This window comes from Schistocerca nitens, chromosome 6 (genome assembly GCF_023898315.1).
Source record: "Schistocerca nitens isolate TAMUIC-IGC-003100 chromosome 6, iqSchNite1.1, whole genome shotgun sequence".
NCBI lineage: Eukaryota > Metazoa > Arthropoda > Insecta > Orthoptera > Acrididae > Schistocerca > Schistocerca nitens.
The window spans coordinates 300,520,731-300,546,165 of NC_064619.1; positions in this window are offsets into that span (position 1 = coordinate 300,520,731).

Here is a 25,435-nt window from a genome sequence, read left to right on the forward strand (position 1 = left end):
GGCTTTGTTTACATGGAATGGGTTGGTTTTTGTGGTCCGACTGAACCGATCATTGACCGGAAATGGTTGTTTTGGGCTACTTGGAGACCATTTGCAGCAAAAAAGGTGGAATTTCTGTGCGTGACACTGCGCCATGTCACCAGGCCGCAATTGTTCGTGATTGGTTTGAAGAACATTCTGCACAGTTCGAACGAATGTCTTGACCCAGTCAGGTCCGTAGAAAGTTTATGGGACATAATCGAGATGTCAGTTCGTGCCCAATGTCCTGCAAAGGCAACATTTCCGCAATTACGGAAGTAACGGTGTGGAGGGAGCATGCCTCAACATTTCTGCAGGAGTCTTCCAATGACTTGTTGGATTCGTACCACCTCGAGGTACTGCGCTACGCCGGGCCAAAATGAGGTGTGAACGATATCAGGAGGTCTCTCATGGCTATTGTCACCTCATTGCATTTTAAGATCTATTTCGACGAACATTGGTATTCACTTTCCGTGGCCCCTGTTTTGTATTTTATATACTTTATATCGAAGTTTATGTGTGCAATTCCTTTCCTTTGTAAATTCGACACACTGTTACAGTACACAAGGGAGGGAGATTGAGGTTTTACATCTTGTCTACATCGAGGTCTTTAGAGACGGAGCACATGCTCGGAATTTTTCAGTAATAGATAAGGAGATAGGTCGTTCTTCCCTATCGAGTTACCATCCCGGCATTTGCCTGGGGCGATTTAGGGAAACCTGGATGGCCAGACGCGGATTTGTACCGTCGTCCTCCCGAACGCGAGTCCAGTGTGACAACCGCTGCGCCACCTCTCTCCCTACGTTACATACGCGATTTCCATTTTGCTTATATGTAATATATTGGTTTGCAGCAGCTAAATATTCGGATACGGAAGTGATAATGTGATATTACAGTAAAAATGTTAGTTTCAAATGTTCCCATGAAGAATGGCTATAGTGTAACATCAAAAGTTCTCAAATGAAAGATTCTTTAATTCAACCTTAAACTCGACTTTATCTCTCGACAAAGATATGTTATACTCTGCAGATTACTACGTATATATGTATACACACACGCACTTGACTCAGTAATATACTAATGGTAAAACATTGAAAACTTTGTAGAAATTTTCTTTACTCATAGTTTTATACTTTAAACTGCTTTTTGATAAAGCAGAAATATTGCTAATGAAAAACAGTATTACTAAGTATAAATACACTGCTCTGCAAAATTTAAGGACGACATAGATGTAGTAACATAAAATATTTACTACTTGGTAGAAATGAGTGGAAGTGCGAGAGCATGGTGTCAGAGGTCACCGTTCGCAGAAAGCTGGACGTCGGGGAACGCAGCACACTGGCCGACGGGCAAAGAGATCATCCGCGTGCAGTCGGCGTACCACTGCAGATGACGTCTGTATTGTGCAGCGGGCAAGAAGGGACCCACGTTAAACAGCGGCTCCAATTGGAACCACATTTAACAATGCTCTACCGTTTGAGGTGGTTAGTTCACGCACTTGGTTACCATCTTTATTGTTTGCAGCAATAACATCAGCCTTTGGCTTTCCAACATTACTCCTTTTCTTAAAAGCCTTCAGAGGATTTATAGTCAGTTTACGTTTACCCATGATTATCCTTCAATAAAACAGAGACTTCAATGAACAGAATTCACTACGAACATATTTAGGATTACAAAAGGGTAAGTAAACATGAAGCACACGACAATCGAGAGAGCGATATATATCAAACTATCACAGGTTAGCCACAACACGTATTTTGCAACACTTATTTTCTCTCACATCACTAAAATGTATGTGATGAGCATGTAGATTCATGAGTACAACATTCGCCATCAGTTTAACAGCACCACAGTGGGTCACTCCCATGCAGAACATATTTCAAAAATATTTTAAAAATAGTTGTAGTTTTCTGAACTGAATAAATTATATATCAACTGAAAGAGGAAAGTCTGTAGATTTTTAAAATACAAAAAAGTAAAAATTGAACATTTCATGATTTGAACCTTTGTGGAACCCATTAAAAATTATTTCCCAGTACAGACTATCCTGCAATACCCTTACAAGCTTTTAATACTGTTTCTGAGCACCTGGCGCAGACATGGCAATGAGAGGGAGAAGCTAAGTATCGAGACTTCACTACAAAGAGAGACTAGGTAAAAGGATTTAGAATGTTCTGTGTTAAAAGACCTCGAAAATGTTTGCATGCCATGTATATACACTTTAAAGAGATCTCTGAGGGGTATTCCAGGACAGATACAAGGTATATTTCTTATAAAACATTATATCATACTTAAAATGGTTCCTTTTAGTGTGTTGTAGCACTCAGAGCTACAACTTAATATAATTTAATAATTAAAAATATGTTTGCATTCATTTCTGAATTGCAGACTCGTATTACAGAGCAACCGTTTCCAGAATACGGACTCAGTTTCATTAAATTTGTGTATGTGAATTTTACAATTCACGTTGTGGACTGATTATACTACCAAAAATAAACTATGACAAAAAACCGACGCACTGCGAAGGAGCTATGAAAATTGGCCTCAAAATGAAATTCACACAGGTATCGACGGAAAATACAAAACTGTAATCTTTGGCGGCCCGTGGACGAATGTGTGATGCTGCAGCGCACCTGACAAGAATAGTAAACAAGGGACATGTCGATAAATTCTTTGGCAATTTCGTTCTGTGTACTCAATTCGACAGCACGCTACAGGCATGTGAAAAATATACGCAGATGCCAGCATTTGTGACAGAACGTGTAGTTGGGCTCAAAGAAGGCGGTTGGAGCTCGCCATTTGAATAGGAGCGATACCACTATTCGACGATGTTTGCAAGAGTGAGTGAACCGTAGCCGAACACAGAGTCGATACGAAGTGGTTGAACTAGAGAGACGACAGAACGGAAGGACTGAGCAGTCGGCAGAGAGGCATACAGGGCCCTGGATTCATCATCATCGATCCGAGGTGCAACTGGTGCTTCAGTGACCACATGGACCATTAGTAGGCGGCTCACAGAAAGGGTGCTGTGATCACGGCACACCTTGCATCGATTACCATTGACCTCTATACAGCAACAAGCCCATTTACAGTGGTGTCGGGCACATTCGACCTGGAATGTTATTGACTGGAGTACAGCTGTCTTCAGTGGTGAGTCACGCTTCGAACTGAACCCCGATGACCAGCGATGACGTGTCTGGAGACGCCACGGACAGTTTTGCCATACCAAACTGACTGTCGCTCGCCACACATCCCGACAACTAGGAGTGACGGTCTGGGCTGCCTTTTCTTTTCATAGCAGGATCCTTTTGAAAGTCACCCATGGCACCCTTACAACACAGAGCGGTAGGTCGATGATATTCTGCGCTCCGTTTCGCTGCCCTTAATGACAAACCATCCTGGACTTACATTTCAGCAAGATAATGCCCGCCCGAACACGGCTGGTGTTGTTTGCTTGGTGCTTGGTAAACCCTACCTTGGCCAGCAAGATCGCCGGATCTCCCTACAATCGAGAACGTTTGAACGTCCAACTAGCTCGCTGTTTTGTCACTCTACGCACCAACTTGGCACGATATCACTTAGGAGGATTGGCACTGACTGACTCTGTCAGTCAGTGCCAAGCAGAGTAACTGCTTGTATAAGGGCCAGAGGTAGGCCATAGCGTTATTGACTTGCTCAGTCTGTGAAGCTCTTTCTCTTGAAAAAGTCATCCAGTTTTTCTGAAACTGTAACCGTTTGTTTTCTGTACATGTACATCAAGGCTAACGATTTCCGTCCCATTCGGATAAATCCTTCGTAGCACGTCATTTTTTAATTTTTTAGTGTATATGGCAGCTAATTCTTGGAGTTCATTATAGGAGAAAATTATAGCCATAGTTGCTGATCTCCGATAACTGCTGAAATGTATGTACTAAGACTATCATTGTTTAAAGACAATCTATTTCGTTCTCATCATACGTTGCAGATTTCCATTGGTTGAGAGGATCGGCACTGTACTTGTTTTATTTTCCACTACCAGAAAAAGGACAGAATTTGCACCTTGTTTAACCGTGAAGGCAAGACTACTAATATATATTGTAAGTAACAAATAAATGAAAACCGAACCCTGTAGTATAATATTTGAGCATGCTTCCAATTTGCAATGCCTAACGCATTATAAGGGGCAAGAAACTGCTACGTATTGCTTTCTGTCACAACATAAAATAAAAAGTGTAAACATGATGTGCTCATTATTGTGCAGTAGTTTACCTTTTGCATGAGTATATCATGGTGCACCATCAAAAACCTTTACTGAGAGACATAGTGTTCATGAAGGAAATGGTTTCTGATTCCTTGATTTTGCCTATCTTCTGGAAAGATGGACACAACCTGTTCAGTTGATAAGGCTGTTTAAAATTTATACAGTTCATCGCCAAGTGATTTTATAATTTCAGTTGTACAAGTAAATGATCTTTTCAGAAACTCCTAAAAATAGTGGTACTGTTGAGATAGGTTTTTACTTTTCTCTTGCTTTATTTCCCTCTGGTGATGTAATTTAATAACAGTAAATTTTAGTGTATCCGTTGAGCCTCACCTGCCCTATCCACTCGGGTTGGACAACAAAACACAATATAAAGATACAGGAAAAGTTACTGGGGAGAAATGGCGCGGTGGGCTGGATAACATAGAGGTTTCACTTTTTGTTACATATTTATTTTCGAAGGAGGGTGTCAACCTGAAGACAATCTTGATTAACCAATTATTGTTCTGTTGACATCACAGTGCAGTTATTGAAGTGGTAAACAATATCCAGAAGATTTCACTAATGCGCAATTTAAGCCAACTGCCAATCAAGAAATAGTTGTCAAAGCACAAGCTTAATCAAAAATAGTATCATTTAACATGCAACGGTTTGGATGTTTAGCACAATAATCAACAACTGTGTAAAATATCTTGTTAAATGCAGTTTCTGAAATCTTTAAAACTCAGATTCTTGTAGGACATGGACACTGTTGCCTCCACATGCACAAATATGGACAAATCCTTACTACACCCATATACGTCGTACTGGCAAAGACGTTCATCAAACCTTTAGTAGCATCCAGTTTCCTTGTTCTAATTCGATCAATAATCCATGTCTGACGAAGGTAATGTAAGTTAACATTTAGGTGGCAATCTGAAAAGGAAACATTATTAATTCCATGCAGCGGTGATATAAATTTGTTTTTCACATCAAGTCTCACAGGGGACTAACTGTAGTCTACAGACCTTATGTCTCCTGTACGCATTAACATTTAAACCACTAACAACTTATCAGCTAAGCCCCACTTAACTTTATAACTTACCAACTACAATACAAAGCATCTCTGCTTATAGTTACCCCTGGGGAGGTCTTTTTCATACAAAAAGGGACAGGATTTTAAGTAACCCGTTTGCCCAGAGGCTGTCAATACCACACAACTGCACATACAGCTCATAACGTGGTCAAGGGCAAATGTATTTGGTTGACTAAAGAAAGCGCAATAATTGCCCTATCAGAATATTCTAAGCAAATAACAACTATGCATAAGTCACTTCTCTGGCTGACGATATTTCCTGGAAAGGAAATCAAGAAACTCCAAATAGTAGTAGTAGTAGTAGTAGCTTTATTCATCCGTAGATCTCTTTTTACAAGGGTGTAGGACACGTAAAAGTATTTACAAGTTTAGACCAATTTAAAATAAGCTAATTCGTACACACATACATTTACAGGCTTCTAGTTAGAGACAATCATTAGATTCACAAATAACTTATTAAATAATGTAATTCCACACAGTTCACTCATATCTCGCTATCAGTCACTACACACAATATACACATATTGTTCATAACACTTCACTCACTACACACACACACAAACACACACACACTGGTGATCTCTGGGCCATTTTATGTACCGCGGCTTCCCATTTGCTATCCTGAAAAACTGAGTCAGCATCCCTCCATAATGAGTGAGATGATCAGTTCGGAAAGAGGAAGAGGTGTTAGTCTACTGCTATGCAAAGCTGGGGGGTAAGTACAGATTTCTTGAAAGGGAAAAAAGAAGAAAAAACAGTGTGAAGGTGTTATGTGGAATGTTGGATGTTTGATAGTCATTATTATTATTTATTTGTATAACATTTTTTTCCGAACTCCTACTCTGTTTTATCTAAGTAATCCTTCAATGTATAAAATGTATTGCGTGACAGGTACTTTTCAGCTTCCTGTTTAAATAAGTGTATTTTTGTAATTTCTGTAATCTCTTTTGGTAATTTATTGTACAGTAACAGGTTGCTGAGCACACGAAAACTCTCATACATCTTACTGTCAGTAGTATGGATACATCAAATTTCTAAAGACTGCAGTCAACATCCGCCATTCGGAATAGAGTTCAAGACGACGATCTCACTTAAAGAAAAATGGTTCAAATGGCTCTGAGCACTATGGGACTCAACATCTGAGGTTATCAGTCCCCTAGAACGTAGAACTACTTAAACCTAACTAACCTAAGGACATCACACACATCCATGCCCGAGGCAGGATTCGAACCTGCGACCGTAGCGGTCGCGCGGTTCCAGACTGAAGCGCCTAGAATCGCTCGGCCACACCGGCCGGCTCACTTAAAGAAAGCAGAGTACTATAACAATAGAGTACCTTGTAAGTTGTAGCCGCAGAACACACAACATGCCTCGCATTCCTTAACAGAACAGGCACGAGAAGCTTAGGCTTCCGCAATATCTTGCTTCGGCTTCAAACGCAATAAATCTTCCAGGCAATACAATATGAGCAAAAGGTTTTTCCTTCCATATACTGGGCTCTCTCATGATCTCCAGTATAAACATTTGTCACTGCCATACAAAGTTTCAATTGCCGTGCTCAAAACAATCTACAGAGCGGCGTGGAGTAAAACTGCCTCTTTTCACGCGTCCGTGACGACCATCTCCAATCCAACTTATTCTGCCAGAGCCTCGCTAGGCTCGCACACTCCACGGCCCGTGAGCAGGCGCTGTTTCCATATGTGGCCTGCGCACACTGACTGTTCTCGTTATATGGCCCGGTACGCACTTCCCTGTGCACGTAGAACCAGCGGCAGATTCCAGACGTGTGGCCAACTGACACGCCGTGAAACTACTATTAGGAAGAGGCTCACTACATAATTAACTTAATACACTACAGTACCGCCGGCCGGGGTGGCCGAGCGGTTCTAGGCGCTACAGTCTGGAACCGCGCGACCGCTACGGTCGCAGGTTTCAATCCTGCCTCGGGCATGGATGTGTGTGATGTCCTTAGGTTAGTTAGGTTTAAGTAGTTCTAAGTTCTAGGGGACTGATGACCTCAGAAGTTAAGTCCCATAGTGCTCAGAGCCATTTGAACCATTTGAACCACTACAGTACCTAGATACAAACAATTGATTACACCGAGTGGTTAGCACACCGGACTCACATTCGAGAGGACGACAGTTAAAATCCGCGTCCGGCCATCCTGTTTTAGGTTTTCCGTGATTTCCCTCAATCGCTCCAGGCAAATGCCAGGATGGTTGCTTTGAAAGGGCACGGCCGACTTCCTTCCCCATCCTTCCGTAATCCGATGGGACCGATAACCTCGCCGTTTGATGCGCCCCCCCCCCCACCCCAAAATCAACTAACCATGTTATTATTTAATACTGATTACATCATAACCACTAGAAATTACTTAAAGGAAGCTTGTAATATTAAAATTATTATTTGAAGACATCGGATGCAGATTTATTCTGTTTAACGTGTTATTGAACGGCCCTCTCAAGAACTGTAGTTTCTTTACTGAAGAGTGGTTGAAACCTAGCTTATAGCTGCTGGCAGAAGAAATTTTTTAAGAACAGCTGTAAGGGTGGGTCTAGCCATAACCATGCCTTACATTTTAAGCACTTACTACATTTTCTTTATTTTTTATTTTTTTTACTCGTCTGATTTCTTGCCTAATCCCAAATAACTCTTACCTTGGAAATACAGTAACGTACTTCCCTCAAAAATACATTCCTTTTGATGTTACAATGATTTCACTTAGAACTTTAAACAGATAGCTGCACGTTTATAAAAGGTTTGGAAATTTAGCAAATTTGCTTACAAATTAGGTGAGTATAATTTCAAAATAATGTTAGTGTACCACAAACAAAATACATCACTTTCACTCTTTGTTTTGTAAGTCCTATATTGTGGTCAAAGACTCAAGAATAAAATGTGTTACACAAACAACACGTCACTTAAGTTCTTTGAATAAGAACTGTTCAATTTTTTTTAAGGTTTCAAATATTTTTAACTATCCTTTACGTGAGAAAGTGCGGAAATCCTTTTTGTAATATGCGTTTATTAGTGTTGAGAAACTTCAAAATAATGATGTAAATTAACTTTCGATTTGTCACTTTCTACTTTGTGTATGCTTCTATGGAAACGGATAAATTTCTAATACTTCACATAAATTAATTTTTCACCTGGGCTCTTTTCTCTCAAGGTGTGTTGATGAGGGAGTTTACCAAACTCCTGACAAAGACGTTGACCATCAGTCATACGCGAATCTACTTCTGCTACGGTCGCAGGTACGAATCCTGCCTCGGGCATGGATGTGTGTGATGTCCTTAGGTTAGTTAGGTTTAAGTGGTTCTAAGTTCTAGGGGACTGATGCCCATAGTGCTGAGAGCCATTTTTTGAACTTCTGTTCATGAAGAAATGTGGTTCAAGATGTGTGGCACCAAGTGTAGTATGAAGTACAACTACAGATTAAAAAAGCAAAACGAGTAAATATTAACGTTCTGCATGCAACAATGTTACTAGAAATGGACCGCTATCTCGAATTAGGTGGGTGTGGGGAAACAAATTGCTCGTTGCCTTATTGCAGGAGCCGTAGTGGTGTTAAGCACATGTGATGTCGGGAAAATACTTATTTGTAACACTGGATAAGACGTGGGTCTTTGAACTGAGTCTGTGAATTAACATCGAAAAAAACCTCCTTACAAAAGAGGTAGCTTGCTCCAAAGTAAGCGCACCGATTTAATCTTCTGGGTTTTTCAGAGATGCTAATGTAATTCACTTCATAGATTATATGAAGGGCTTATTTCAATAGTGGTACAAGTCCATTTTTGTTCATTTTGAGATACAGAGTCCTAAAGTTAAATGAGCGCTGAAAAATCTGCAGTTGAGATATCAGAAATTTTCAAGCATATGGCTCCTTGCTAGAGATGAACCTTTCTTTCTGTTTGTTTGGGTCATCAATTTCAGAAGCATTATAGGCAGAAAAGCGGAGGTAATGGACTCATACCACTATTGAAATAAGCCCTTCGTATGACAATGTGTAAAACAAAACCTGATAAATTCTGTGCAAGTTTACTCTACCGCCCGGCTTCCACCGTTGGAGGTTCGAGTCCTCCCGCGGGCATGGGTGTGTGTGTCGTCCTTAGCGTAAGTTAGTTTAAGTTAGATTAAGTAATGTGTAAGCTTAGGGGCCGATGACCTCTGCACTTGCGTCCCATGAGTCCTTAACAAAAATTTCCAAAATTTACTCGACCAACTGCGAGAAAGACCTGGGCTATACAAGTCTCCTGCTCCCACGTCGGAACGCAACGTGGTTGATAATATGGCTCTGAATTGCACCAAACTCGCGTCTTGATTGATGTGGCGCCGCCGATGCCAGTCTATGCACATAATTCTTTAGTGCCAGTGATCGTATCGAAAATACCCTTCATGCTAACAAGTTAACTGTTTCTGGGGACTACGTAAACAAAATAAGTTGATTTTCAACTTAAAAATCACTGAATGTCAATGTCACACTGATGTTTTCACACGTTGCTCTCGTAGTTCATCTGCCTTCAAATTCAGTTACTACTTTCACTTCAGAAATGCTGGCGCAAGTTCATTTTGTGTCAACACACAAGAAATCCGAAGTTACTACATTTCCTTGATTCACGGATTTTGATATGGCGCGATTAGCCTCGTAACATGCAAGCAATTCTGCGCAGTTGGCCCTTCCTTGCTCTTTGTGGTCTTCTGTTACGTGGCGAGGAATCGGGCGGCACAGACCTTTGAGTACACCAACTGGCGGACGAGTGTGTCAGCACTACCAACACAGGCTTTGAGTCGTGCAGTGAAGTATTTGATTGTTTTCCATCGATTACCTCGAATAAGAGTGTCAGCACATTCTAACACTGAAGGAGTCACAGGTCTGTGCTGCCGGCCCTCACGCAGGAGATCGGACAAGTTTTCGCGACCTTGTTGCAATGATGACAGACGCCGCATTCAACGACTCGCCGTTGTCTCCAAAGACATTCTGCCTACGCGTATGAACCTCTGCGACACTCTGGTTTTCCTCCGAAAGAAGCTCAGTGACAGCTCTCTGCTTGGAACGCATCTCCGTTAGAGACGCCGTTTTGAAGGCTGCGTATAGCACTGCTACCTGTCGGAACTTCTTGAAACTATAGGGGTAGAAGTGGTAATATTCCACGACGTCCCACAACAAATTCTGCGCTTTTTCAACCGATATTGGCCAACAGAAATGCGTAGCATTACTTGTTGGAAGTAATGAATTGTAACCTTCCCGTATAAATAAAAAATAAAAATAATTGAATTTTGATGCTTACATTCTGACTTATTTTGAGTAAATTGCACGTTTTCACTAGTAACATTTAGTTGCTCACTGTGTAAGTTCTGCACATCCGATGTGTGAAACTGGGCAGCGTTCGGTATAGTGGAATGCGCCGCGTCATCAATTGATGTTTCATTTACTGTGGACATAATTAAATCTGTTTGCTCATCGTTTAAATCTGAATTGTTACTGGTGGTTGACACATACTGACTGTCTAAGGTTGAAGGATTAGAGCTGTGAGATTGAATGTCTCTAGTATTGTCAGTTAAACCACTGAAATCGGCGTTTTCAATCATTGCACTTCGCGATATACTGTTTGCAGTTTTTCGCAGCGTTTTCATAAGTCAAAGGTGGACACAAAATCAAATAAAGACAAAGCGAACACAAAGTGGAGCAAGTACAATGACAATAAAGAACAATAAATTGCCGCTGATCTGTGAAAAAATATGACAAATTAACAAATGTATTGTGCCAAATTCAAACTACACTTAACACTAGATAACTGAGAGCAGATATATAACTGACTACTTCTCAGAAAATTCTCAAAATTACGATCTGGCCGGAGGTCGCCAAGTGTAACCTTCCCGTATAAATAAAAGAATATAAAATAAAGAAATTTGGATAATTAAATTCTGACGTATGAAAACTGATAAATCTTAACTCATGAAAAACTGATAAATTTTGACGTAAGCACGGCTACGCCATGGCCCTGTGAATTCAATCTGAATCTGTCCGTGAGAAATAAACTGAAAAATTCTTACCTCGTGATGGTGTCGCCGGATAACGCTTCTATATATCTGCTTGTAAATGGTACAGCTTAGTGCAATTCTGGCCTATCTACTAATACTGGGTAACATTTCTGTGAGATCTGAATTAATAGAAAAAATGAATTTACTTAGTGTCACAGCTGCACAGTTGGTCGTCTGTTTACTAAAGAGCACATGACTATGATCTGACAAAAATTCGGGAATATTTTAATTTAGATAAATGACTGGATCGTGACTGGCAATGCCTTAAGGGGAAATTATATTTTTATAGTTAACTGGTAAAAAAAATTATATTCTGAGATTTTTTTATTTTATTGATAAAGGTCTACAATCCATTACACGGGAAAATTGAATATATTACAAATCTGGGTCAACTGGTGCTGACGAATCACAAAAGAAAAGATTGAAACAAATACATATTAACATCTCAGACAAATGACTTAACTAAGCGCATGCCAATAAAAATAATAAAATTTACCTTACAGAAGATGGCTGACTTAATTACACTGTTGATTTTTCATTATATTAACAATTATTCATTTGTTCATAATCGTCTCATTCCATGGTATCATTTAGCTGTGCGGCTGATCACAATTATTATTCAGTTCCATATAATAAAATTTTACAATTTGTCCTGCACTGTGACTTTAACAACTACTAACTATAAACTGTGCTGTACCAGCGACAGACTACAACTACACTGTAGCAGAGAGCGACTGCAACTGCCGCAGAGACTGCTCTGACCTGCGACTCTATTGCAGATCTCTTTTAACGGGGGCAAAGATATTTTATGTCTCAGGCAGCGCCTGTGAAGTGTCGTTCTAGCAAGTGAGCAATACATCGAGATTACATTTACTCCAGCAGGGTGGTGAACCCCTTACAGCGTGTAGGTGAGCATTAATTTTTGGGGTGCATTCTGGTTGGAACTGAACGACAGATTCTGTTGACGGTTTCTCGTTCGATATCACACACTAGGAGCCTGCCGTAAGTATCACTGATATAGTATAGTTGATTTACCATTTAGTTTGCCGAGCGCTGTTGGCACTCAGCCCTTGTGAGGCAAACTGAGGAGCTACTCGATTGAAAATAGCGGCTCTGGTCTCGTAAAGTGACATATGGCCAGGAGAGTGGTGTGCTGAACACACGCCCCTCTAAATCCGTGTCCAGTGACGCCTGTGGCCTGAGGATGACACGGCGGCCGGTCGATACTGTTGGGCCTTCATAGCCTGTTCGGGCGGAGCTTAGCTCAGTGTAGATCACTGCGGACTATCTAGTTCAAGTAAATCAGTTAAATTAAGAATGGAGGTGCACATTATGTAAATAATTTGGCAGAGAAATCAGGGGCATTCGAGCTTTAGTGATTAGGCAGATTCTTATCGTCACTGCCTGTGAACTCTATTGTTCCACACAACATTGCTAAAAGAGGACCAAAAATTGAGCTACCAATTTTTATCTTTTCCTTTGTTGTTTTATCGATCAGTTGGAAGCGTCTATAGGTGATACGGCTATTATTTAGTTAACCAGTGACGTTGGAGGAAATGACAGTACAAAACAATGCGTGGAAAACAAAGCACAGCAAGGAGGCAATGCCACCAAAGGTCTCTGTTCCGTCGAAAAATGTCTGATGAAAAATGGAGTGTTTGCTCTACGAGCAAACGGGTGAGGCACAGACGCAAGGGTAGCTTGTTTTCTGCTTCTGCTTTCTATGCCCCCTGAGCCACAATGCGTAATTGCAGGTAAGCACACGCGGGGGCGCTTACTTTTGATGTTTAACTTGCGGCGTATGGCGCGCGCTGCCACACAATGCCCCAATACGCCAGATGGGGCGTACTTGTACGCCCACTGGAAATTCTGCACAATGCTTCAGTTGCCAGCGTCGAGAGGGAGTGGCTATAAAGCGATGAGACGCTTTGAGCGATCGAGAAACTATTGTTGTGCGCAGGGCTGAGAGTTGCTTGCTTTGGCTGTTGACGATCAGGTGCTTCCCAGTTTGGGCAGAGAAAGCATCAGGATTCGATCATTACCGCGTATGAGAAATGCATGTAGGATTTAACGACGTGAAGACGATTTGAGTCACTACCCAAATAGCAATGATCGCTAAGAAACTCAGCATTAACTTCTAAAATACAAGGTTGTACTTAATACATGGATATTACCGCGAAATTTTCCAAAACTACATACTTGTGTAAAAATTCTCATTGTCTGTATGAAGCGGTTTGAGCACGAAGAGAATTTTTTACGTGAATAATTGTGGCGAAAGTATCTACGATTTAATACTAGGAAGGTCACCGTGAGGTAGCGTGAAGCTGAGGTCTTCGGAAGTATCAGTGAGAATACGAGGGTGGTTTGGAAAGTACTCAGAACGGAACAGAAAAAAAAATGCTTCGTCACTGAAACTTTTTTTTATTTTTCAGTGTAGTCTTCTTGTAGATTAGTGCACTTTGGTCCAGCGTCGTTCCAGTACCTTGATACCATCTCGAAAATGAGTTTCCTCCAGGCCTGAATAATAGTTGTCAACTCCGGCTATCAATTCTTCGTTTGAAGTGAATCTTCGTCCACCAAGAAAAATTTTCAGTTTTGGCAAGAGATGGAAGTCTGACGGACCCATACCAGGTAAATAAGGCGGGTGTGGCAACCTTAGTTCTTGTAATTTTGCCGTAGCGACGATACATGTGTGCGGGCGTGCATCAAGAGTCGCGGAACCCATCTTGCAGAGAATTTTTTAATTTCTAATTCTTCAGTTAAAATGTGATATACGCTTTCGGATGACATCTGTCAAGCGTGAGCAATTTCACGAATTTTCAATCGGCGATCCTCCATGACCATTTCATGCACTTTTGCAATGATTTCTGGAGCTCTGACACATCTTGGCCGACCATCTAAGCTCTCCCGACCAAATTTAAAATCATTTATCCACTTGGCAACAGTTGAATATGAAGGAACAGAGTCCCCCATTGTATTCTGGAAATCGGAATGAATGTCCTTTGCATTCATACCTTTCTTTACGAAGTACTTAATCACTGCTCGAATCTCTATTTTTTTTCGCGAACCACTACGTGGGAACAACAACGAAGTCACGTCACCGCCACAGCTCTCTCCCATGAGCACTGACGTGCCACATTTTTAGAGGCAACAGTCCAACGAGCATCACCTGAGCAACTCCTTGCGCTAGCGCTGACCTATTGTGGTGATTGCGAGAACTTTTCAAACCACCGTCGTAGATGAGAGTTCTTAACCAAAGAAGAGCTTTACGCGCACAAAAGCGATTTTCTATTTGGGGCAATAAACATTTACTCAGATCAAGGTGGTGTTGAAACCAAATATATGTAGTATACATTTACTTCCCCTACACGCGTTTCCGTTTGTTTCAGCAAAACATAGTCACTGGTCATCAACTATAAAATTTCACATTATAAATTACAATTACTCTCTTAAATTAAGAGTAGTTCGAGGGTATCTTTTTGTGCCTGTGGGCGCTACTTACATGGTGTTCTGCTTCTTGCAAGATACAGGAGACGGAAGGACAAAGTCTTCAACAACAACTAAAAAGCAGGGAGAAATAAACATATGAACACTAAATGACACAGAATAACAAATATATTTAGAAAGCATTGCTCTCTACGACATTTTAGACAAGTTGCACACTGCAAAAGAGAATCCTCTACAGCAACAAGTAGAAAATAGGAAAATTCAGGAATTTTTCCACTGACCTAGATAACTGGAAATTGACTGGTACAGACTTAGCAGAAACATTTAAATGCGTTATTGAAGCGTAACAGAGTCAAGCAGATTATCGGGTATAGGCTCCACCTTTTATGCAAAACACTGTTTTTTCTTCTTACCCAAAGATGTCTTTTGTTCGTTTTAAACAGTATGTTGAGGGTTGTCTTCTGTCGCTCAGCCAGGCATTCCCCAGCAAGCTCTACAATAAATACAGCAACACCTTAATGTGACTTCAGCAGATAATCCTTAACATACAGTTTAAAACAAACGAAAACTTCCTTTAGGCCTGTTTTTGTTAGGTCGGTTACTACCTAAGATATGTCCACTTTTTACAGTTTTTCAATAAACAAAACCCACTGATGATGGCACAGAGGTGCCGAAAGATGTTTGGGTGACAAGAAAAAACAATGTTTCGCATAAAAGGCAGAACCTATATCCAATAATTTTAACTGCAAACACGGAAAACTACAGGGGTTGTAAATCCAAAAGAATCAAAGAGTGAGACAAAAACAATTCACATTCATTGATAATCTTTGTAAGATCTTAACGAAGCAACAACAGGGTTTACAAACGGATACGACGTTCTCCGATGGAAACAGAATGTAATATTGGTTACATACTCAAAAACAAAGCTGCAGTCAGATGAAAGTTGCACTCAGTGTCGAAACTGCATCTCCAATAATCGTCATACAGCTTTAACATGACAGCTACACATCACCAGAATGGAACCAATGAACGAGGAATTTAACTATCATACAAACTGTATTCATTGTCCTCAATAATCTGTCTTACATATTCCAAACTCTTACCCTAAAATTTCTAAATAGTGCTCGTCTTCCATGGCTAAAACAGTTTGTCGTTGACATCACACGTAGTCCACTCAATACAAACTAGTCCTTTCTGTTTTCCACATTTGTATTCTAATATTGGTTGTAACATCTATTTTTCTTGCTTTAGCTTTCTATTTGCTTTCCAGTATCCTGCAACAGCACCATGTTTCGAATACCTCTAGTCTGTGCCTCTCGCTGTCCTCACACAATTTCCTCCATATTCAGTGTTCAGACGCACACTTTTAAAAACTACTGCTCCATCCGAAAAACTGTAGAAAATAACTGTTATGAAACAGCTCTTTTATAGTGTGTGACGGTCTTCTAGTTACGTTTTCTTCTTCCATTCGTTTAAAAAAAAAGTTCAGATGTGTGTGAAATTTTATAGGACTTAACTGCTAAGGTCATCACTGCCTAAGCTTACACACTACTTAACCTAAATTATCCTAAGGACAAACAGACACGCACCCATGCCCGAGGGAGGACTCGAACCTCTGCCGGAACCAGCCGCATAGCCCATGACTGCAGCGCCTCAGACCGCTCGGCTAATCCCATGCTTCTCTTCTAGATATGAAACTTCGTTCAGATATTTTACCGTACTTCCACAATTCACATACTCACCTCACTGTCTCGTCCTACTTACTAGTGATAAGGCATAATTACCTCTTCGTTTGTTTTATAAAAATACGAATTCCATTTGCAACTAGGAATCCACCATAGGCTCAGAACCCACTTTCCCTGCTCGTACGTGTCACTTAACGTACAATGTTAAACAAAAGAACGATGTCTTGACCCTTCGCCTTGTGTGATGTTTTCTCTGATATTTCCTGTTTGCCATAAAAGTTTGTTTTGTAAGAAGTGTGGGCGAGTATTTATCGCAAGTTGCGCCACACGCCTTCTAGGACCACTGAAGCGCTGACGCTAATATTCGCCTCATCGTCATAACTCTGCTGTGTCTATGACGTCCACAGAAGAATATTGTAATTTTGTACTTTTGTGCACGCTGTTTTGTGAATTCTTGTTACAACAAATTCTAATTTAATGTGGAGGCAGAGAATATTAAATCAAAAACTCTTTTACTGAGAATATCGTTAGTTGAAGAGTGAATCGTACTGAGTTGGATACGCTGCGAAACGGTTACACAGAGGTGAAATCGCTCCGCCGCTGTCACACGATGAGGAAAATTTCTGGAGACAGCGTGAAGGGTTGTGCAACGCACCTATTCAGACCCAGCAACTAATCCACCATCAGTTTTCGATTAGTATAAATTGAGTAACCGCACCTCTGGTTCTTTAAAGAATCGAATTCCGATTATATAATAGCTTCAGATGTCTGATTACAAATGAGTTAATGTGTCCTAAGAAAAACTACTTTTTATGCATCTCAATGTTTATGACGTCATGACTCCTGAACTATATGTCACACAACGATATAATTTTGCAGATACATTACATGGTATATGTTGATTCTGTTTACAAAATGTTTTGTGAATAGAGTTATTAGTTGTTGTTGTTGTTCTGGTCTTCAGTCCTGAGACTGGTTTGATGCAGCTCTCCATGCTACTCTATCCTGTGCAAGCTGCTTCATCTCCCAGTACGTACTGCAGCCTACATCCTTCTGAATCTGTTTAGTGTATTCATCTCTTGGTCTCCCTCTACGATTTTTATCTTCCACTCTGCCCTCCAATACTAAATTAGTGATCCCTCGATGCCTCAGAACATGTCATACCAACCGGTCCCTTCTTGTCAAGTTGTGCCACAAACTCCTCTTCTCCCCAATTCTATTCAATACCTCCTCATTAGTTATGTAATCTACCCATCTAATCTTCAGCATTCTTCTGTAGCACCACATTTCGAAAGCTTCTGTTCTCTTCTTGTCCATACTCGATGTTAACAAATTTCTCATCTTCAGAGACGCTTTCCTTGCCATTGCCAGTCTACATTTTATATCCTCTCTACTTCGACCATCATCAGTTATTTTGCTCCCCAAATAGCAAAACTCCTTTACTACTTTATATCTCTCATTCCATAATCTAATTCCCTCAGCATCACCCGAGTTAACTCGACTACATTCCATTATCCTCGTTTTGCTTTTGTTGAGTTATTAGTAAAGAAGTAATAAATTAAAACGTCATACCCGATGTTGAAGTTTAACTGCATGAAGACCGAAAATGTAGTAAGTGAAAAATTTTTTCTCCTTTCTTTATTTTGTGGGTCGTGTCAGCGAGAAGAAGTTTCGAAAAACTTTGAAATTATGTATAGAGGGTGTTGGAAGCCGCTCAGAACTATCATTCTCAAATACAGGCTGAATACAGTCCGTGAGGTTGGCTGCCTCAAGGCACATACACAGTGCCGAGTTTTAATACTTGATGATTGCGTTAAACCTATAACCGATGCTTTTAATGAGTAGATTATCATAGCACTTTAAATTTTTAATTCCGATCAATAATTATATGGAATACTGATAATTAAATGTTTGTTAGTACTGTAAGCCATTAAATAGATTGCTTTTAGCTGTCTAGTAATACAGATCAATCAGTTTGTACTGCCGCCTTACGTAGTCGAAACGTGCCATCTCACCATAGATACATCGATTCAAATATCACTAACATGAAGATGTTTGTGTGCTGGAAACTGACGATTCTTTAATGTTAGCATTTTGGACGTCGCGAAAACAGTTTTTGATATGCAGATCGAGTAGTAAAGGCAGTAATTCGTTAAGATGATCATTCTTGCACATAGTTCGCATTGTGGACAGATTAAATATTTCAGGTATACTACCACCCATTGTTGCAATAAACTAACAACTGACGTCTAATTCCTGTAGATACCATATAATACCATGGCTCCATTTGAGTAAGCAAAGGGATAGTGCAGATTTGGTAAATATGTCCGGTTTACGTGTTTGTTTACATCTACTTGCAATATTATCCAGAAGAGTGTTGTGTGCATAAAAAATAGTTACATGAAGTGGCATGTTTGCTTACCTGTGTGACGAATGAATGCCCAGTCAGTCCCGCCCTGCTGCTTCATGTAGTGCTGTGATGTCCATGGTGTATTTCAGGCAGTGGTACAACACACACGGTGAGGTTACCGTACTTCTGTTTCTTAGTGACGGTTGATGGCGTGCACATCTTTATTATGTGCTCCAAGAGTGGAGGTTTCCGTAGACAAACGTGCTGCAGGTATAGTACTCGGACAAGCAGGTTTATCTATGCCCCAATTGCCAACAATGTGGCGTGTCTACAGGGGAGTGCTATAAGCCCTTCACCACTAGAAGAGAAAATGTAGCAATATGCACCTCGCAAAACAACTAAAAGTGATAACCATTTCATCAGAATTATTGGTAAGAGAAATAGGTTTAAACCAACAGCAAAACTTCGCGCAGAATTGGTAGAAATGAACGAGAAAAACATATATATAAAACACAGACTGACTGATGCTGACTTGAAAGGACGTGAGGCAGCGAGGAAACCCCTTCCGGAGCCCGTAAATAAAAAGAAGAGACTCGAATGGCCTACGCAATGTTGTAAGTAAACACACGAAGAGTGTTATCCGCAGTTGAAACGAAATTCGAGATCTTTGTTACCATAAGGAGGATATTTGTTTGTCGATCTGGAGAAGAAAAGGTGGCCCAGTAGTGCATTCTACCTACAGTTAAACACGGTTGGATTTCTATTATAGTTCTGAAGTGTTTTGCAGGAGACAGAGTTGGCGACACTGTGAAAATAGGATGTATGGATCAGAAGTACTACCGTAGCTTACTTCAGTATCATACGATACCATGTCGATTGTTCTTAACAGGGAAAGAGTTCACATTACAACAGGACAATGACCCAAAACACCATTCGGCGTTTTATAAGAAGTACATTGCAGCAGAGGAAAAACAGAAGGTACTGAAATATATGGTATGGCCGTCCCAAAGACCTGGCTGTAATCTTACTAAAATGGTCTGAGATGATATGGCCAGACGTAACCGAAAAGTTCAAATAACGAGCAAGGAGCATCTCTGATATAGCGTAAAGGATGTGTGGAATCACACAGATTCGCAATACCGACGAAATCTTATTGGTCGCATGCGTAGAGTTTATTTGACAGTCATTAAATCCTAGGGAAGACTATATGAAGTAAGTAAAATATAATTTTTAAATTTATATTATTCATTGAACAGCCAAAGAAACTGGTACACCTGCCTAATATCGTGTGGGGCCCCCGCGAGCACGCAGATGTGCCGCAACACAACGTGGCATAAACTCGACTAATGTCTGAAGTAGTGCTGGAAGGAACTGACAGCATGAATTCTGCAGGACTGTCGATAAATCCGTAAGAGTACTAGGGGTGAAGATCTCTTCTGAATAGCACGTTGCAAGGCATCCCAGGTGTGCTCAGTACAGTTCATGTCTGGGGAGTCTGGTGGCCAGCGAAAGTGTTTAAACTCAGAAGAGTGTTCATGGAGCCACGCTGTAGCAATTCTGAGTGTGTGGGGTGTCGCACTGTCCCGATGGAACTGCCCACGTCCGTCGGAATGCACAGTGACCATGAATGGATGTAGGTGATGAGACACGATGCTTACGTACGTGTCACCTGTCAGAGTCGTATCTAGACGTATAAGGGGTCCCATATCACTGCAACTGCACACGCTCCGCATCATAACAGAGCCTCCACGAGCTTAAACAGTCCCCGGCTGACATGAAAAGTCCATCGATTTATGGAGATGTATCCATACACGTACACGTCCATCCCCCTCGATATAATTTGAAACGAGACTCGTCCGACCAGGCAACATGTTTCCAGTCATCAGCAGTCCAATGTAGGTGTTGACCGGCCCAGGTGAGGCGTAATGCTTTGTGTCGTGCAGTCATCAAGGGCACTCGAATGGACCTTCGGCTCCGGAAGCCCTTACCGATGATGTTTCGTTGAATGGTTCGCACACCGACACTCGCTGATGGCGCAGCATTCAAATCTGCAGCAATTTGAGGAAGGGTTTCACTTCTGTCACTTTGAACGATTCTCTTCAGTCGTCGTTGGTGCCCGTTCTTCCAGGATCCTCTTCTGGCAGCAGAGATCTGTGTGTGAGCAGGTCTTTTTGGGATCATCGCTACCCACCCTGAATCGGGAAGGACTTAGTAAATGTGGGCTAAACATCGGTTGTCACATTCTCAGCTAGCTGGGAGGCCGCAACCAGCGAGTCACCCCACATGCGGTCGGTAAACAAAGATTACAAAATCTCTAATGATAAGAACCTCGAATCTTCGAACTTGTAAGAAGTCCGAGCAGATGTAATTTCGATGTATTGCTCACGCGCTGCCTGCGATATGCAAGGTATAAGAGAATCTCAGACCAGAGAGCAGTGTTGACTGCAGGAGGAACTGTGTAGCTGTAGCAGTAAGTTGTTGCTAGCGAGCAGTCTAGTCTGGTGTATCGTGTTGGCTGGGCCGGTCGTGGTGCAGCGATGCCGGAGCCTGAGCATTATTGTATAAGGTAAAAAGCAGCCTCGCGCATATGTAGTATTGTTATCTCCAGTCCCATGTAAATGTTTTAAAAAAGTCCTAATAATAATGTTTCTCATAAAAAGTAACTTTTAACAACCATTCATTTCAATTTAAAGAATTTACTAATTTCTCCAATCCATGATCATCCCGATTATTGCAAAAGAAAAATCAGTTGTTTCCTTTCATTAATGACAAATCTATCGGCCAGCATTGCACAGGGCTGTGCCATGAAAATTTATTGTAAGAGCAGATATATATGCGTTATCCGGCGACTTCATTGAGGTAAGAATTTTTCTTTTTTTATTCAGAATGATCTTTCAGGGCCATGACGCAGCACTGCTGACGTCCAAAATTTACCAGGTTAAATTCACAGTCAATTATTGAAAAGTTATAAGTGAGCGACAATTTAATTGAGAGGTTAGTTACATTGTATTATTACCAGGTTCTGAATTTATTTTTTGTTGGGACGTTACACTGAATGTGAACGACATAATTATATTTTTTACTGTTGAGAGGTTTAGGAATTTTTCTGTTTCGAGGTTACACTAAATGAGGATATTATTCATAATATTATTTTTATTTTTGTGGGGAGGATACGCTTGACGACAACCGGCCAGGATCGTATTTCTTTGTGAATTTCTGAGAAGTAGTTAGTTATATATCTGCTCTTATTTACGTAAATGTAGTTTGCATCTGGCGCAACGCATTTATTAATTTGTCACTCTTTCTTTCACAGATCATCGCCAATTTATTGATCTTTGTTGTAATTGTTTGTTCCATTTTTGCTTCATATTTGTTTCATTTTGCTCTTAATTTTGATTTGTGAAAAATGCCGCGAAAAACTGTTAACAGTACATCGTGATGTGCAATGAGTGAAATAGCCGACTCGAATAATTTGACCGATAATACTTGCGACACTCAGTGTAATAGCGATAATCCTCTAATTACTGATAATCAGTGCGTACCGATCACTAGTAATGATTTTAATTCTAATGATGAGCAAACAAATACAATTATGTCCACAGTAAATTTAACAATTGATGACGCAGCACGTTCCGTTACAATGAACGCTGTCCAGTTTGACACGCCTGATTTGCAAAATTTACGTAGCGAACAGATAATTGTTTCTAACGAAGGTGACCAATATACACAAAACACGTCAGATTTATTTGATTCCGGTGTAGTGACCAACAGTGCACATCCAGTTGGCAAACTTTTTCAAGAATCACAGAATGACCAAATGGTTACACAAAATGTGACAATTGCAGATACGCCATCAAACAGCACAGAGAATAGAGTAGGTAATTTTGGCTGGGATCAAGTTACGGCATTATTGCTACAACTTAATGAAGATCTCAAACAGCGGAATGAAATACTAAACAACAATTTCAAACAATTCAATGAAAAACTAGACAACAATTATAAACAACTTAATGAATCGTACAAACAACGTAATGAAAATCTCAAACAGTGGAATGAAAAACTAAACAACAATTCCAAACAGTTGAATGAAAGTTTCAAACAGTCGAATGAAAAACACGACTACCTTAACGAACAGAACAAACAACTTAGTGAACAGATTACAGCCGTTACCGTGCAACGTCATGATACTAAAGAACAATTACGTGAGGAAATTTAGGCTTGTGCTAGGAACAGTAGTGAAGAAATTAGATGTGTTGTACAAGAATTAAGTAGTACACGTGTAGCCACAACGAAATTACATAGAGATGAAAGTAGTGCAGTCACTGAACAATGTTCTGAAAAAGCAACACAGTTACGCGACGAGTTTAAATTAATGTCAGCATAAGTTTCACGCACTCTGGATGCGAAAGTAGATACGAAATTTGAACAACAGAACAGCCAAATTGACGAACGTTTTAAAGTGACAGAGATGAAAAATGTTTCAGTCACTAACACGTCAAAGCATACGCCACATTCCGAACATTTGTCACACTCACACAGCCAGTGTATCTTAGGTAATTTACAGAGACTACGTGACTTAGAATCCGAACAGACACAGACAAATAGATTCTCATACAATCCTGAACCTGTTCACACATTCAGAGACGATAATTTTGATTACAAGCATTTTCTATCCGTGAGAAAATTTAAGGTATTTAATAATGACAGAACACAGATTCACCCTTTGGATTGGATACAACAATGTGCTTTTGAATTTTCACCGGCATTGCCTGTAATGCAGAAACAAAAATTTATTTGCAGCGCGTAAGAGACCTCAGGGGATTCATTACACTTCGATGAATATGTGCCGTAGCGTGCACAGGGCCCCGAGCCGTAGTAGTGCTATTTCATCTTTAGTTTTCTGCACTGCTGCCTACTCTTTTACTATCATTTATATCTGTCAAAACATCTCTTCAACTATCGATCTATCTGGAATTAGAAATGAGTACAGAAAACCTGATATGACAAGTTTTAGCTAAAAGTGACAGTTTTCATTATACGCTCCAGAAATGACAACCACGAGAACTTTAATACCAGACAAAAATTTAATCATCAGTATGTGTAAAATTATCAGTAACAGCAAACGCATTTTGGTAACAATAGAGGCTTTTCCCCACAACAGCAACAAAACCAGCCGGTTAGCATACCTAACCAACAATGTAGTCTGCAAGGTCAACCAAGCTTTAATGTTTCGCCGCCTACACGTATAGCGACGGCTCCTCCAAATAGTAACGCACAGCAACAAGGAAATCAGTATGTACAGAAAACACATCATTTTAACTCGTTTCGCAACGCGCCGTATAGGGATGACTATCATGACAGACGTAAAAGTAATGAGCACAGTTTTCAGTGTAGTAGTCGGTCTTACCAGCAGCAGAATCATCCGCAACAACAGATTTTTATGAATGAACCAGACAGTCGGTATCATCCCGAACCTAATACGTCAGGAAGAAATAATAGAACATTGCAAATAGTTGAAATGCCATACCATCCTCTCGCAAATAACAGCACGTCAGAAAGACTTTGACTAGATACAGTACAGGTTGCATTTTCCAGCAACGTAAGCAATACTTTCGACACACAGAAACTTGTTCACGAAAATGTGATTAGTTTTGACGACATCCGATACACATTTTTGCATGAAAGACAGAATCACAACGTATGTAGACAACATCGTTATCGCATAAGCTAACTGGTCTGAACACAATCTGATTCTTGAATAACTGTTGCAAACTTTTCGTGCACAAGGACTCACAGTTAATTTTAGCAAATCGCACTTTGGCAAAACTTCCATAAAATTTCTTGGACATGTAATTTCAGCAGAAGTCATTGCGCCTGACCCGGAACAACTTCAAGCTTTACGTGACATTACTGTTCCTACGAGGAAGAAACAACTACGCAGCTTTTTGGGTTTAATTAACTTTTTCCGTAAATTTATTCATTACTCTGCTTTAGACACCCCTAGATTGTGCCAGTTGACGGGTAAAAACACTATTTGGTCCTGCGATAGCCAAGCACATTCTGAATTTGTTAATTTGAAACATGCTTTGTTGAATGCACCTCTTTTATCACACCCAGATCTTACTAGAAATTTTTCCATTGCCACCGACAGTTCTAACACAGTTTTAGGCGTACACATTTTTCAGGAAATTGAAGAAGACGGTACTACAGTAATTAAAAAAAATCGCCTTTGAAACATTATGTGTTGTATGGGCATTTACGAGATTTCGGCATTTTCTTTATGGAAGACATACGACCGTTTACACAGATCATAGAGCTATCCAGTTTTTACTTTCAGCAAAATTTACACATGACAGATTAAGCAGATGGAAACTTTATTTACAGGAATTTAATTTTACAATTGTTCACATTCCCGGTACACAAAATGTTGTAGCAGACGCACTACCCCGTTCTCTCAGCAACAATCAACAAGACATCGCAACCAACTTCTGCCAAGCAAATTCTAGCGTCATGTATATTCAACAAGTTGCATTCGAAAATTTTATTTCGGCATCATTACGAGACATAGTACAAGAGCA